Here is a 13,254-nt window from a genome sequence, read left to right on the forward strand (position 1 = left end):
CACACACACACACACACACACACACACACACACACACACACAACTATATCGACTTTTCTTTTTTTCCTTCATATTCTCTTCTTCCGTTTTGTTTTCTGCTTATTTCATTCGCTTTCCGTTCTATTTAATCATTTTTTTATAGTACTACTTTTTGAATCTTCCCATAACGAAAACTTGTTTGCAATTATTCATCGTCGTAATTATTGAATCCGAAATTTAATTGGCTTATGGGAAAAAGAAATGTTTAATTGGATTAGGTGGGAAATTAAAGATTATAATTATATTATCTAAAAATGCAGTCATTATTAATTACAGGCTAATAAACTTGGTTTATTTAGCAGATATTTTTTTTGCTTCTTCCCCCAATTATTTGAACATTTTTTCCTTTCAGTTTCAATTTTATTGTTTTTAAAATATTTTTTGTTCTGTTAGTGGGTGTCAGCCAATGTTGCTTCTTAGTAATGGTGGTTTTCGTAGTGGTATTATTAGTGGTACAAGTGTCGGTGTTGTTGGCGCTGTTGTCATGTTAATGTTTCTGCTCGTATCAGTATTGTAGTGTCAATGCAAGTGGTGTTAATATTGTGGTTTGGATTAGAGTTGGTGTTGCGGTAGTGTTAATGTTGCCATTGTGTTCATGTTAGTATTGGCTGATGTTGGTTTTAGTGGTGGTGCTGTAGTGGTGTTGTGTTGTACTGGTGTTGTGTGGGCATTGCCCAAGATTTGACGCTAAACGGTATCCGGTGAGGTGGTCCAGTTCGCGAGGTCTGGAGTCGTTGGAAGCGTGGAGTCGCACCTTAGTTACCATTACTCCTAGCTCCGCCCTGATCCGGAACAATAATACTTGTCAGGTCTCATTTATGGATTAGATTAATTTTTTAGGGGTAGATTGAGATCCTTAGCTATGATGAAAGTAACCAATCTAAGAGAAGGGAAGCTTCAAAATTAATTCCTCTCTTCCAGCAAGCCTTAAGCCAGTACAGAAGAGAATGGCTAATGAAACTAGCATCAAGTTAGTCTAATAACATAGATTCATACTACAGAGTCAACGATCTCATGCTGGAGCGCATTTTGCCGCAGGCGAAGGTAGCGGCAGAAGAATGTGTTGCCGCTGGTGTTAGTAGTGGTGTTGTGTTGATGTTATTGTTGGTGTTGTGATGGTGTAGTGGTGGTGCTGGTATTGGTATTGGCGTTAGTGTTGTTGTTGGTGGTTGTTTTGTGCTTGTGTGTAGGATTATGTTAATATAGATAATGTACAGAAACTAGTTCTGCTGGAACCATTCTTATTGCTCATCTCTACGCTGATGTTATATCCAATTATCCAATGAGTGATTTCAGGGAAATGTGACTGTTATCTTTGGAAAGCAAGCATCTACACCACATAACCACCTAAGCCTGGTTGTTGTTGTTTAACCCTAGGTAAGTCCTGACCTAGCATTTCTTTGATCAAAGGCTTCCTACTCTTTGTTCTCTTTATCCTCTTTATTCTATGAACAGGGAAGGATCCAAGGTTCCATGTTATTGGATGTGTCCTATATATTGAAAAGGACAGTTCAGTGTCATTTGAGGGTAATTTGACTGTTTTTCTTGCAAATCGAGAAATAAAGACTCCTTCACTGGCTCGGTGGGGGTGAGGATGTTAATGAATGGAACGAAGTTGCTGTTGACGCCATTCTTTGAGCTGTTTGCAGAGGAAGATTTGTAATGCGCGCGCGCGCGGGGGTCTGTAATGTTTTGAGAAGTAATAAAATTAAATAGGCCATTTGTCGATGGGAGTAGTAGGAGGAGGTATGAGTAAAAGAATCCAGAGAAAGAGAGAGGGGAAAGAGAGAGAGAGAGAGAATGAGAAGGACAAAGGTAAAAGGGAGAGAGAGAAAGATAGAGCTCTAGAGACAGAGAGAGAGAGAGACAGAGAGAGAGACAAAGAGACATATATGGATAGTGAGAGAGATAATGAGATTGATAGAAAAAGAGAAAAGAGAAAGAGACAAAAACGGATATTGAGAGAGAGAGAGAGAGAGAGGAGGAGAGAAGCAGAACATTAAATCTTTTTTCTCTCTCTCTTCCTCTGTTCTCCTCCTCCTCCTCCTTACTCTTCTCCTCTTCTAATTCAATAAAATGAAATGGAAAAATCAAACTCAGCCTCGTTAATTATTATCCCTCCCCACTCCCATCACTCATTAAATATATATAATGTAATTAGCAATGCAAACAGTATAACAACAACAACAACAGTAACAGCAATTGCAACTGGAGTAAACAACTGAATAATCAACCATAAAAAAATCACCACCACCACCACCACCACCACTACTACTACTACTACTACTACTACCTCCGTCATAACCAAAACCGCCACGGCCAAAACCACCATTACCATCATCACTGCGACCACTAACACCATCACGACGATGACCACCACCACATCCACTTCCACCACTACTACCTTCACAACCATCACTTCCCAAACCACCACCACTCTCACTACCACCATCACTGTCACCTTCGTTTCATGTGTACATTTCTTAAATTAAAATGTCTTAGTGGAATCAGTAACAAGCAATGAAACGGGACGACACAGTTTGACATTGTCAAATTCTATCCTTAGAACTAAACTTTTTTCTTCAGAAACATGTGACTTTCTTCGACAGCTCTCTACTAATTAGACTGATCGCCATAAACGCAAGGAACTCTCGTTTTGCTTCTACGATTAACCAATCTGAATTAAGAAAGAAATAAGAAATTGATTTAGGTTTTTATGGGTTTTTACAATGCAGTGGAATTGCGTATAATTATTGAAATGTATATTTTTTGGACGTTTTTGGATAAAATATTTCCTACCTTAAAAGGAATTCTCCACAGAGACGGGAGGAGTGTGAACGTTCCTGAACTAATTGGATTTATAAAAGCTCCCACAAAATTATTCAACGACGTTGTTTTAATACAGCCGATATTAATCACAGCCTGGTTAATTTTCTGCATATTAACTTTAAATTAGATTCAGATAAATTCACTCACTCCTAACCTAAAAACTGATGAAAAACTATTATATATATATATACGTACACTTATATATATACTTATGTGTATGTGCGCGCGCGTGTTTACGTATGTATGCATCACCTCCCAACTGTTCCACGGGATAAATTTAGTTGATATTAGTAGTAGTAATAGTAGAAGCTTATCTTTAGGTCAAGCCAACTTCATCAGTGCTCTTCATTACTATGAGAGAGCCTTTAAGGTGGTGAGTGGCAGAATAGTCAGCGCGCCGGAAGTGATGCATAGCGGCAATTCTTTTAGATATTTACGTTCTGACATCAAATTGTACCGAAACAATTTTGACATTCATCCTCTTAGTAGTCGATAAAATAAAATACCAGTTCCGCAGTGGGGTCGATATAATCAACTTGTCCCCTCTTCTTAAAACCGCTAGCCTTGTGGCAAAATTTGAAGCAATTATTAAGATAGAGCGCATCACAATAGTGGCGTAAAAGACAAAATATATTTGCGCATTCATTCTAATGCTGTCAAGTGTAAAAATAGACCATCTTTCAGTTTAAATGTTCTGACACGTCGACTTAGCTTTATTAAATTCTGTAAATTGATTTTTGGTGAATCAGCCACAAGAAAATTTTAAAATAGAATTTCAATTAGTGTAAGTTTTACAATTTTAATTCGCAAAACATTTTCAACAAATATTCTAAACTTGTCCCCTACATGTAACTACAGTACCTAACGATAATTGCCTTTCGATCATTCACCCGAAATTATGCTAGATTAAGTGAAAATTACTACAGTGTTTGATTTCATCAGCATATTCATACATACAAAAATTGGAGAAACTTTTTCCATTAGCACTTTTAACATAAACTTGGTTTCTAAAAAGTGCAGGATCAAAAAATGTATAAAAAATTCAACGGTCATTTCTCAACGTATTACTCAAAATTTTCATGGCGGTTTTCATCGAAAGTTACGTAGAAATTGCTGCGTAACAAATAAACCTTTATTATATCAAGACATCCAAGGATTTAAGATAAGTCAGAGCATTTTAGACCCAGCTCAGAGTAATTACTTAGAACTATGTAAGCCCAAACAGCTGGATCAAATAGCTGTAAATAGCAGACATAAATAGCATACTGATATGAATATCCAGTATGGTTGTAACAATACAAATACCAATAAATAATATTTTTTCTGATTCGTTCATCCTATGATGCTGTGCCGTCACCTACGAATCTAGTTAGATGGAGCGTCTCAGAGAATGACATATGCAAATGCGGAAAGGCCGGAACACTAAAACCTATTCTTTCCAACTGTTCCTTAGCATTGAACAGATATAAATGGAGACACAACCTGGTCCTGAAAGTTATCTTCAATGCTATGAAGAACCAATGGTGTGTCAGCAAGACCCAAAGGTGTCAGGTAATGCTGAGTAAGTGCTATGGACAGACCATAGTTAAGCTCCAGGTTCGGTGATTATGCGAATAAAGAGTCCAACATTGGTCATATATCAGCGTGTGTATATACAAAAAATTATTTTTCAGGATGAGATAAAAACCAAGGCTGTGAAGATTTTAGAACATTTATAAATAGGTCTTACAGCTGCTTCCGAGATATTTATTGTATGTCTTCGTCGGAGACGCTGGACTCCTTATCCGCATAATCACCGAACCTGGAGCTTAACTATGGCCTATCCATAGCACTTACTCAGTACTACCTGACGCCTTTGGGTCTTACTGACATCATTACCTCTCATAAACTCCGTTTCTCGCTATTATAAGCATTTATCTCAAGCAAAGCTTCAGTAATGGATAAACAATTCCTTGGCATTTCTCTTAAGGACACACCTATTCTTTCACAAAAGACTTTCCTCTTACTCCTCCTTACCAAAACTAAGGATCTCATCCGAATGAGATGGAAGGCTTTCTTCCACGACAATCAAAGAACGCAGAACTGACAATAATACCAACAGCTACAACCTCAAATCATATAAGTATCTTATCTAAATTAACTATTACTTAACCATTTTCTCACACCATCTCCGATGAAGGGATATAATAAATTGCCTGAAAACAGCTGTAAGACCTTCTATTTATAAATGTTGTAAAATCTTCACAGCATTGGTTTTTTTATCTCATTCTGAAAAAAAAAAATTGCACACACACACACACACATATATATAGAGAGATGTATGTATGTATGCATGTATGTATGCATGTTTGTGTGAGTTTATTTGTATCTATCTCCGTGTGTGTATACCTATACGTTATTTCGCAATCCCATAATCTGTTAACTCCAGACTGTTCAGTCTAAATATTATAACACGAAGACCCATTAACATCGTAATTCTTATTATGACGTCATTATTGGTTCACTAGTTTCCTTATTATTCTTCAGGGAGAAACGTATTGAAAACAACTGGTTATGGTATTGTATAAGAAAAGTATTATAGTCTGTAGGACACCATACGGGAGAGACTAGTCTTATCAGTGAATAGTGAAATTAAAGAGAAGATATAACGTACACACACACACGTACACACACGTACACACACGTACACAATAACACGTACACACACACACACACACATGTGTGTGTGTGTGAAGATATATATATATATATAATACAAACACATATGTATATATGTATGTGTGTCTATATTTGTATATATATATATATATATATATATATATATATATATATATATATATATATATATATATATATATATATATATATTTATTACCTCTAAAATTTACAGTACCTATGTAGATAGATAGATAGATAGATAGATAGATAGAAGTACGTATTTGAAAATCTGTATCGACGCATTCACAGAAATACATACTCAGGCATAATGGCGCGGATGCACACACGCACGCACACATGTCTTACGTACATATTTACACACACACGCACATGCACACACACACACACACGCACACGATATCTCGGGTTTCGTTGACGCAGAAGAACATACAAATTAACCTAAATTTTCCCTCGTTCACTCTAAAAATTGTCTACGTATGTATGTATATATGCATATATGTATGCATGTATGTGTGTGTATCTATATCCATTTATCTCTCTCTCTCTATATATATCTTTATATATATATCAATCTGACATTTCACTTCATATATTATTTATAATATATATTCGAGTGTGTGAGTGTGTGTGTGTGTATACATACATACATACGCACATGTGCATATATATCTATGCTAAAAGTGTGTGTGTGAACATATATATATGTTAGGCGCAGGAGTGTCCGTGTGGTAAGTAGCTTGCTTACCAACCGTATGGTTCCGGGCTCAGTCCCACTGCGTGGCACCTTCGGCAAGTGTCTTCTTTAGCCTCGGGTCTCGGGCCTTGTGAGTGCATTTGGTAGACGGAAACTGAAAGAAGCCCGTCGTATATATGAGTGTGTGTACATGTTTGTGTCTTGACAACCGATGCTGGTGTGTTTACGTCCCCGTAACTTAGCGGTTCATCAAAGAGACCGATAGAATAAGTACTAGGCTTACAAAGAATAAGTTCTGAGTCGATCTGCCCGACTAAAGGCGGTGCTCCAGCAAAAGAATCATTTGATATTCTAATGGACGAGCAACCAGCATTTGGCAGCTATGAACGACGACAGCTCGCTATTAAAAGCTGGTGAAGCACACCGTCACAGAAACGTACGCCGACTGCAGAAGGCATGCGGTTCTGCGTCGTTGTGATATTAGCTCCTGTTCTATTAGCGTTTACACTCATCTGTTTTATAAAGAGAACTTCTTCTCTTGAAACAATTTGGGGAGCGTATTGTCTTTGCATGTCCGAGTGTAGAGCAACGTGTGACATATGATTATACACAACCATGTTTCATTCAACGCAGTTTTGTTCACCTATCTATCTATCTATCTATCTATCTATCTATCTAATAAGAATATATAATATATATTTGATCACTAAATCCACAATTCTTTTCTCTCGTTTCTTGCCTAGTGTTCCTTTCTGTTGAAGAGCGTAGGCTAGACACGCAAAAGACTTTCTCACTTTCTCGAGCGTCGAAATAATACATCTGCTTGTTGTTTATGCACCTTTCAACTATCTATATACATACACACAGGCATACATACACCCATACGCACATATGTATATAGAATGTGCGTGTATATATGTATATAAATATATACATATATATATAAATATATACATATATATACATATATATATACATACACATATACACACACACACATATATATGCATAGCACACAAAAAAATGTACACACTGTATGAATTAAATTTACATTGTTCTCTATAATAAAGGTATTGAAATTTTAACGTGTACATACATATATGCTGACAAACACACACACACACACACACACACACACACATATAAATGCACGTCTTGTGTGTAAGCATCTATTTGTATACATGTATGTACGAGATACATTTATAATAAAATCCTAGCATAACACTGACGAATACAGCATGTTAAAAATGGAAAATAGAAGATTTCGCTGAGATGGTGAGATAACCTCCATTTTAAATCGTTGTCAACAGTCATAAAAATTATGAAGAAGCAATAAGCCTCTCGTAAAATGAAACATTCAAACTGATTCCAGTGATAATACCGAATTACGTTTAATCTAGATGTAAAGATTAAATCATTAGAGAAGTAGTAGTCGCACAATGCTTATGTATATATATATATATATATACCCATATATATATATGTTTATAGACATATAAACAGGGAGATAAGTGTGTGTGTGTGCGTGCGTGTGTGTGTGCGTGCGTGAGTGTGTAAAGTTCATATTATTTGGCTCAACTTCAATGGTTTGTTTTGCCAGTAACATATTTAGCGTCCAAATATTATACATTCGCGCATATATTCATAAACACAGACTTATACTCTTGTATATACACACTTTTTCTTACATATACCCTCTTTTCTCTGTCTGTTTCTCTCTCTATCTCTCTCTCTGCCTCCCTCTCTCTCTCTCTCTCTCTCGCTACATACACACACACGCACCCATGGATCTGCAGATATATGTGCGTATGTACTGCCTATTCATATAATGGATGTTATTATGTGTGTGCACGCGCGTTTGTGTGTGTATGTGTGTTTGTTTGTTTAAGCCCGTTGTGGCCAAAGCCTTGCAAGTGAATTTGGTTGGCAGAAACTGTGCGGATGCTCATCGTATATATATATATTTCGTTTTGGGATTTGGTTTGCAGGATTCTTTATGTGAGTTCGAGTGTTGAAGTATATTCTGTTGTGGCTGGGGAGAATCATTCTCTTTTGGTGCTTTATAATTTAACAGACTCACCGGTAAAATTTCCACTTATTTCTTTTTTAAATTTTTCTGGAGGATTGTTTTTTGTCGTCATATTGTCTCAAATGTTCATTTAGTCGTTCCGCAATTCTCCTATATGTCTCCCATATGTATGTCATGTTCATGTCTTTTCAAGCACCTTCTATGCATCTTATGCAGTAAACTACATTTCTAGTTCTACAGTTAATGCCAGGGCTAATCCTACAAAAGTATCGCGGGCAGTTAGGAACCCAGAGGACATCATAAAACTGCAGAAAGACCTGAACGAAATCTATAAATGGGCTAAAAAAAAATAACATGCAGTGGAACTGGGGAGGTAGAGCTTACATGCATGTGCCAATAAAGGACTTCCGTAAAAAATCGAAACCTAGGCTTTCTCCTTGGAGAAGAAACTTGACCTTTAGTAAGCTGGATACTTTTTCGAGAAATTACATACGGTAGAACATTACCCACAGCACAGATGTGTCTGTCTGTCTGTCTGATTTTCTTTCTCCCTCGCCTAACTATATCTCATCTCTCTCTGTTATTCATTGACGTAGTGCAAGAAAAGATTCATTTCTGTACAACGAGTTTCAATGCTGAAGTACTTTTAGATTTTTGACTGCAGATCTGTCGTCTTTCACTGAGCATAAATTTGTGTCTCTTCTACAATGGTTGCTATTAACTATGACTTTAATCGTATAACTATGATTGATTATGTGATACACAGTGATTCTCAGTAATATGTTATACTGCCATTCTAGAACTGTCTGTTTCTATTTTGTATTTGCGTTCCTGCTGTCTCTTTTGGTTGCAACCACTCAATATAACACATAGCTATATGATGAATATGCGTGCATATATGAAGACGTGTGTATACACTCACTCACAAGCGTACTTAAGTGTGTATATGCATATAAGGGTGTGTATTTACATATAAAATTGTGTTTGCCTATCTCTCTCTCTCTCTCTATGTATGTATATATGTGTATATATACCTATATATGTGTGTATGTGTGTGTGTGTGTGTGTGAGTATGCGTATATACACATGCATAAATATTTGAGAGTCCCATATATATATACATATGTGTATGTATGCATGTATATATAATTTATATCTGTGTGTGTGAATGTGAGTGTATGCGTGCGTGTGAGTATTTGATGATGTGCATACGTATTTTACTTAAATGTAAATATCAACACAGAGACACACACACACACACACACACACACACACACCCGCAAAAACAAACAAAACATACACACTCGAAACTATTTCAAGGCAATTTAAGAGAGTCACGTCAGTCGCCACCATAAAAGACAATTCACGAAAAAATGATGGTTTTAGTTCCACTACAAACTCATCACAAATTGCCTGCATGCCATCAATCAAGCGATTAGTTTGTCCTGGCAAGTGCAGGTTATCACATAAAAAACACACGTCTTCCTTCTGTAAGGTCGAGCTACATTTGCAGAGCCATCACAGACGCCATTGAAGACTCCAGGAGTTCCCACCAAACCCGAGATAAAAAAAATATTTAATAATAATGATGATGATGATGATGATGATGATGAGGATGATGATGTTAATGGTTCCTGATATCAATAATATATCAAAACCATCAGTCAAACGTTGAAATATCATTTCAAACGAATATTTCTATATCTCTATAGTGATACAAGAGATTTACTATTACGTTCGGGTTAAAAACTGTAATTAAATAAACTTTTGAAAAAAAGTTTATTTCTTTTATTTTATCTTATATTTTTGGGGAAAAACAATATAGAACCGACACGAGAAAAGCATAAATGTATTGATTGATAAAACAAATCGCCACTCACTTGGCGTGCGCTGTTAGACATTTCTGACAAAATAAACATTTCATTATCTTTATTTTTTCCTGACATGATTTTTTAATTTAATTTAATGGAACAACGAGAAAAGGAAATTGAAGGAGATGATATGATTGGTTATCAGCACATATATATATCGTGAGGTATCATTGGTAACTGCTTTCAAAATAGAGTTGTTGTAGCTGAGCATTAGAAATCATGAAAACATCACACACACACTCGCACGCAAACACACACACATATATGTATATATGTATGCATATATGCACACTCACATATATATATGTATATATGTGTGTGTGTGTATCTATATTTATAATTGTGTATATGTATGAGTGTAGATATAGATATGCATAGACACAAAAGTACACACACATACATACAAATATACACACTCAAAAATTTACACTGTCTCGCACAATCATACCCACACATGTTACGATAAAGAGAGAAGGGAAGAGATAGATAGATAGCGATAGAGAGAGACGGGTGATATATATGTGTGTGTGTGTATATATATATATATATATATATATATATATATATATATATATAGAGAGAGAGAGAGAGAGAGAGAGAGAGAAAGAGAGAGAGATAGATAGATATATATCAAAGAGAGAGGGAGAGAGGGAGAGAGAGAGAGAGAGAGTTGCCAATAGACAGTGTTGGCTTGTTGGCTATATTGCTCACTTAAACATTTTTTTTTTTGTCTTTCAAGTCGACTTTCGCACCACTGTATCTTGTCAAGCTAATGATTTTTCGCTATTTCAAACCTGTTTTATATATAACGAATGGGTAAAGCAGAAGCAACATGGTTAACGCTTGTTAGTAAGGGAATTAAATCCTTGATTTTATCCAGGAACTTTTACGCAAGTATTTGGTTAAAAGTGACCCAAGAGACATCGTCGACTCTGGCGGTAATTAGAAATTAAATCGAATTCACTGTTTAGTTAATTTAGGTTATGTAGTTTCTCGGACAAGCAGAGCATAAAAGGTCGTAATCAATTTGAATATGATAGGACTAACTCCAATGCTTCACGCTATAGTAAGATAGTTATATCCTTTAGAAGTGGAGGATACTCTTTCTATGGATGTAAATAACCTATTTTGTTTAGTATATACGTTGATGTCATTTTCAGCAAGTCGCACCATCATATAGTGAATGCAACTCTATATAACTTGGAGAGTTATGCAAATATCAGTAAATATAAAGTCTACATTGAATACTCTTTTGTTTCATCTGTACTGATTGACATACACATAATCGCTGACAAAAACAAATACACACAGACATACACGTATATATTCGTCCATACATACATGCATGCATATATACACACGCACGCACACACACAAGCACACATACGCATACACACACATGCATACCAGATGTATGCTGTTACTATGCACCCTATGAAGGGATGAGTATCTCAACATTTTTTATCTCTCAAATTGCAACCCGACACATAGCGTAACAACATCATTAATCGACTAACATAGTAATTTATGGTTAGTCACACCAGTCACGTCATTCACATCATATGGACTTTAATCTTCCCCTTTTGGGTATTTGAATCGATAAGCTCTCCACAATCTTGTAGTTAAAACATCGATGTTATGTTTCCTCGCAATTCCTAGACAGATTATCGAAATATTAAATGATTTTAACTCGAATTTTTCAAATCTATTGAAAACAAAAAAACAAAAAAAAAACGTGGTAAATAGAATCGACTGTGTAGCGATTTCTTTTCTTTTTCTTTTCTTAACACAATGCAAAATGGCTGTACTGATTAAGAACTTGATCTCCATCCAGCTCGAAAGTTTGAGTTTCCGCTTCCGGTGGGCACTTAAACTACTTTCAAATATTTCCTCCTGTAAGCATTCAAAAGCATACAAAACAAACACAACAACAACAACACAAATTGCATAAAACTTAAGTTCGCAGAATCCTTATTGATTGCGCCATACACTATCGATAATTGTAATCTTTTTGTTTATTATTATTATTATTATTATTATTATTATTATTATTATTATTATCATCATCATTGTCATTATTGTTATTATCAACCTTGCTTTTCTTTTTTGCTTTTGTATCTCCATTTTGGTTCGATAAGCTAAATATATTTCTTTTCCAATTTCTAACTGGAGCTGATACAGTACTAGTGGAAACAAGAGTAAAGAAATTTATTAAATAGCAACAACAACGGCAAAAACCACCACAACAACAATGATAATAATCGTAATAAAAGTTATAACAACAAAAATGATAATAATAGTAATAAAATTAAAAACTTTATACAATGCCTCTAAAAAATCTAGTTATTTACATTTTCTTCAAATGAAATTCACAACGCATATATTCTATGAAGAAGGAAAATCTTCGAGTTTTTCTAGTTTTTAAATTCTTTTGGAAATTTTTTTATGGATATGGTTAATATGGAATCATTTGATTTTGTTTTTTCCAATAATAAAAGTCTTTGCAGGATTTATTGGCAGAACAATCGTTCTGCGATTAGGAAACTTATGTAAAATTATAACACTCACACATATGTAAACACACACACACACCGGCGCCCGCGCTCATACACATGCTTGTAAATAAACGTAACCATACGTATATCTGCTTACACATATATATATATATATATATATATGGTAAATGCATACATGTATATATATACATACAAGGCATATGCATAATACATATATGTAAATATATATGTGTATATATATGTAAATATATATGTATATATATATGTAAATATATATGTATATATAAATATATATGTATATATATATATATATATATGTAAATATATGTATATATACATATATGTAAATATATATGCATATATAACACATATATACATAAATATATGTTATATATACATATGTAAATACATATGTAAATATATATATATATATATGTAAATATATATGTGTATATATATGTATATGTAAATATATATGTATATGTAAATATATATGTGTATATATATATATATAAATAAATATATATATATATATATGTATGTATATATATATATATGAAAATATATATATGAATATAAATATGTATATATATATAT

This window comes from Octopus bimaculoides, chromosome 19 (genome assembly GCF_001194135.2).
Source record: "Octopus bimaculoides isolate UCB-OBI-ISO-001 chromosome 19, ASM119413v2, whole genome shotgun sequence".
Lineage (NCBI taxonomy): Eukaryota > Metazoa > Mollusca > Cephalopoda > Octopoda > Octopodidae > Octopus > Octopus bimaculoides.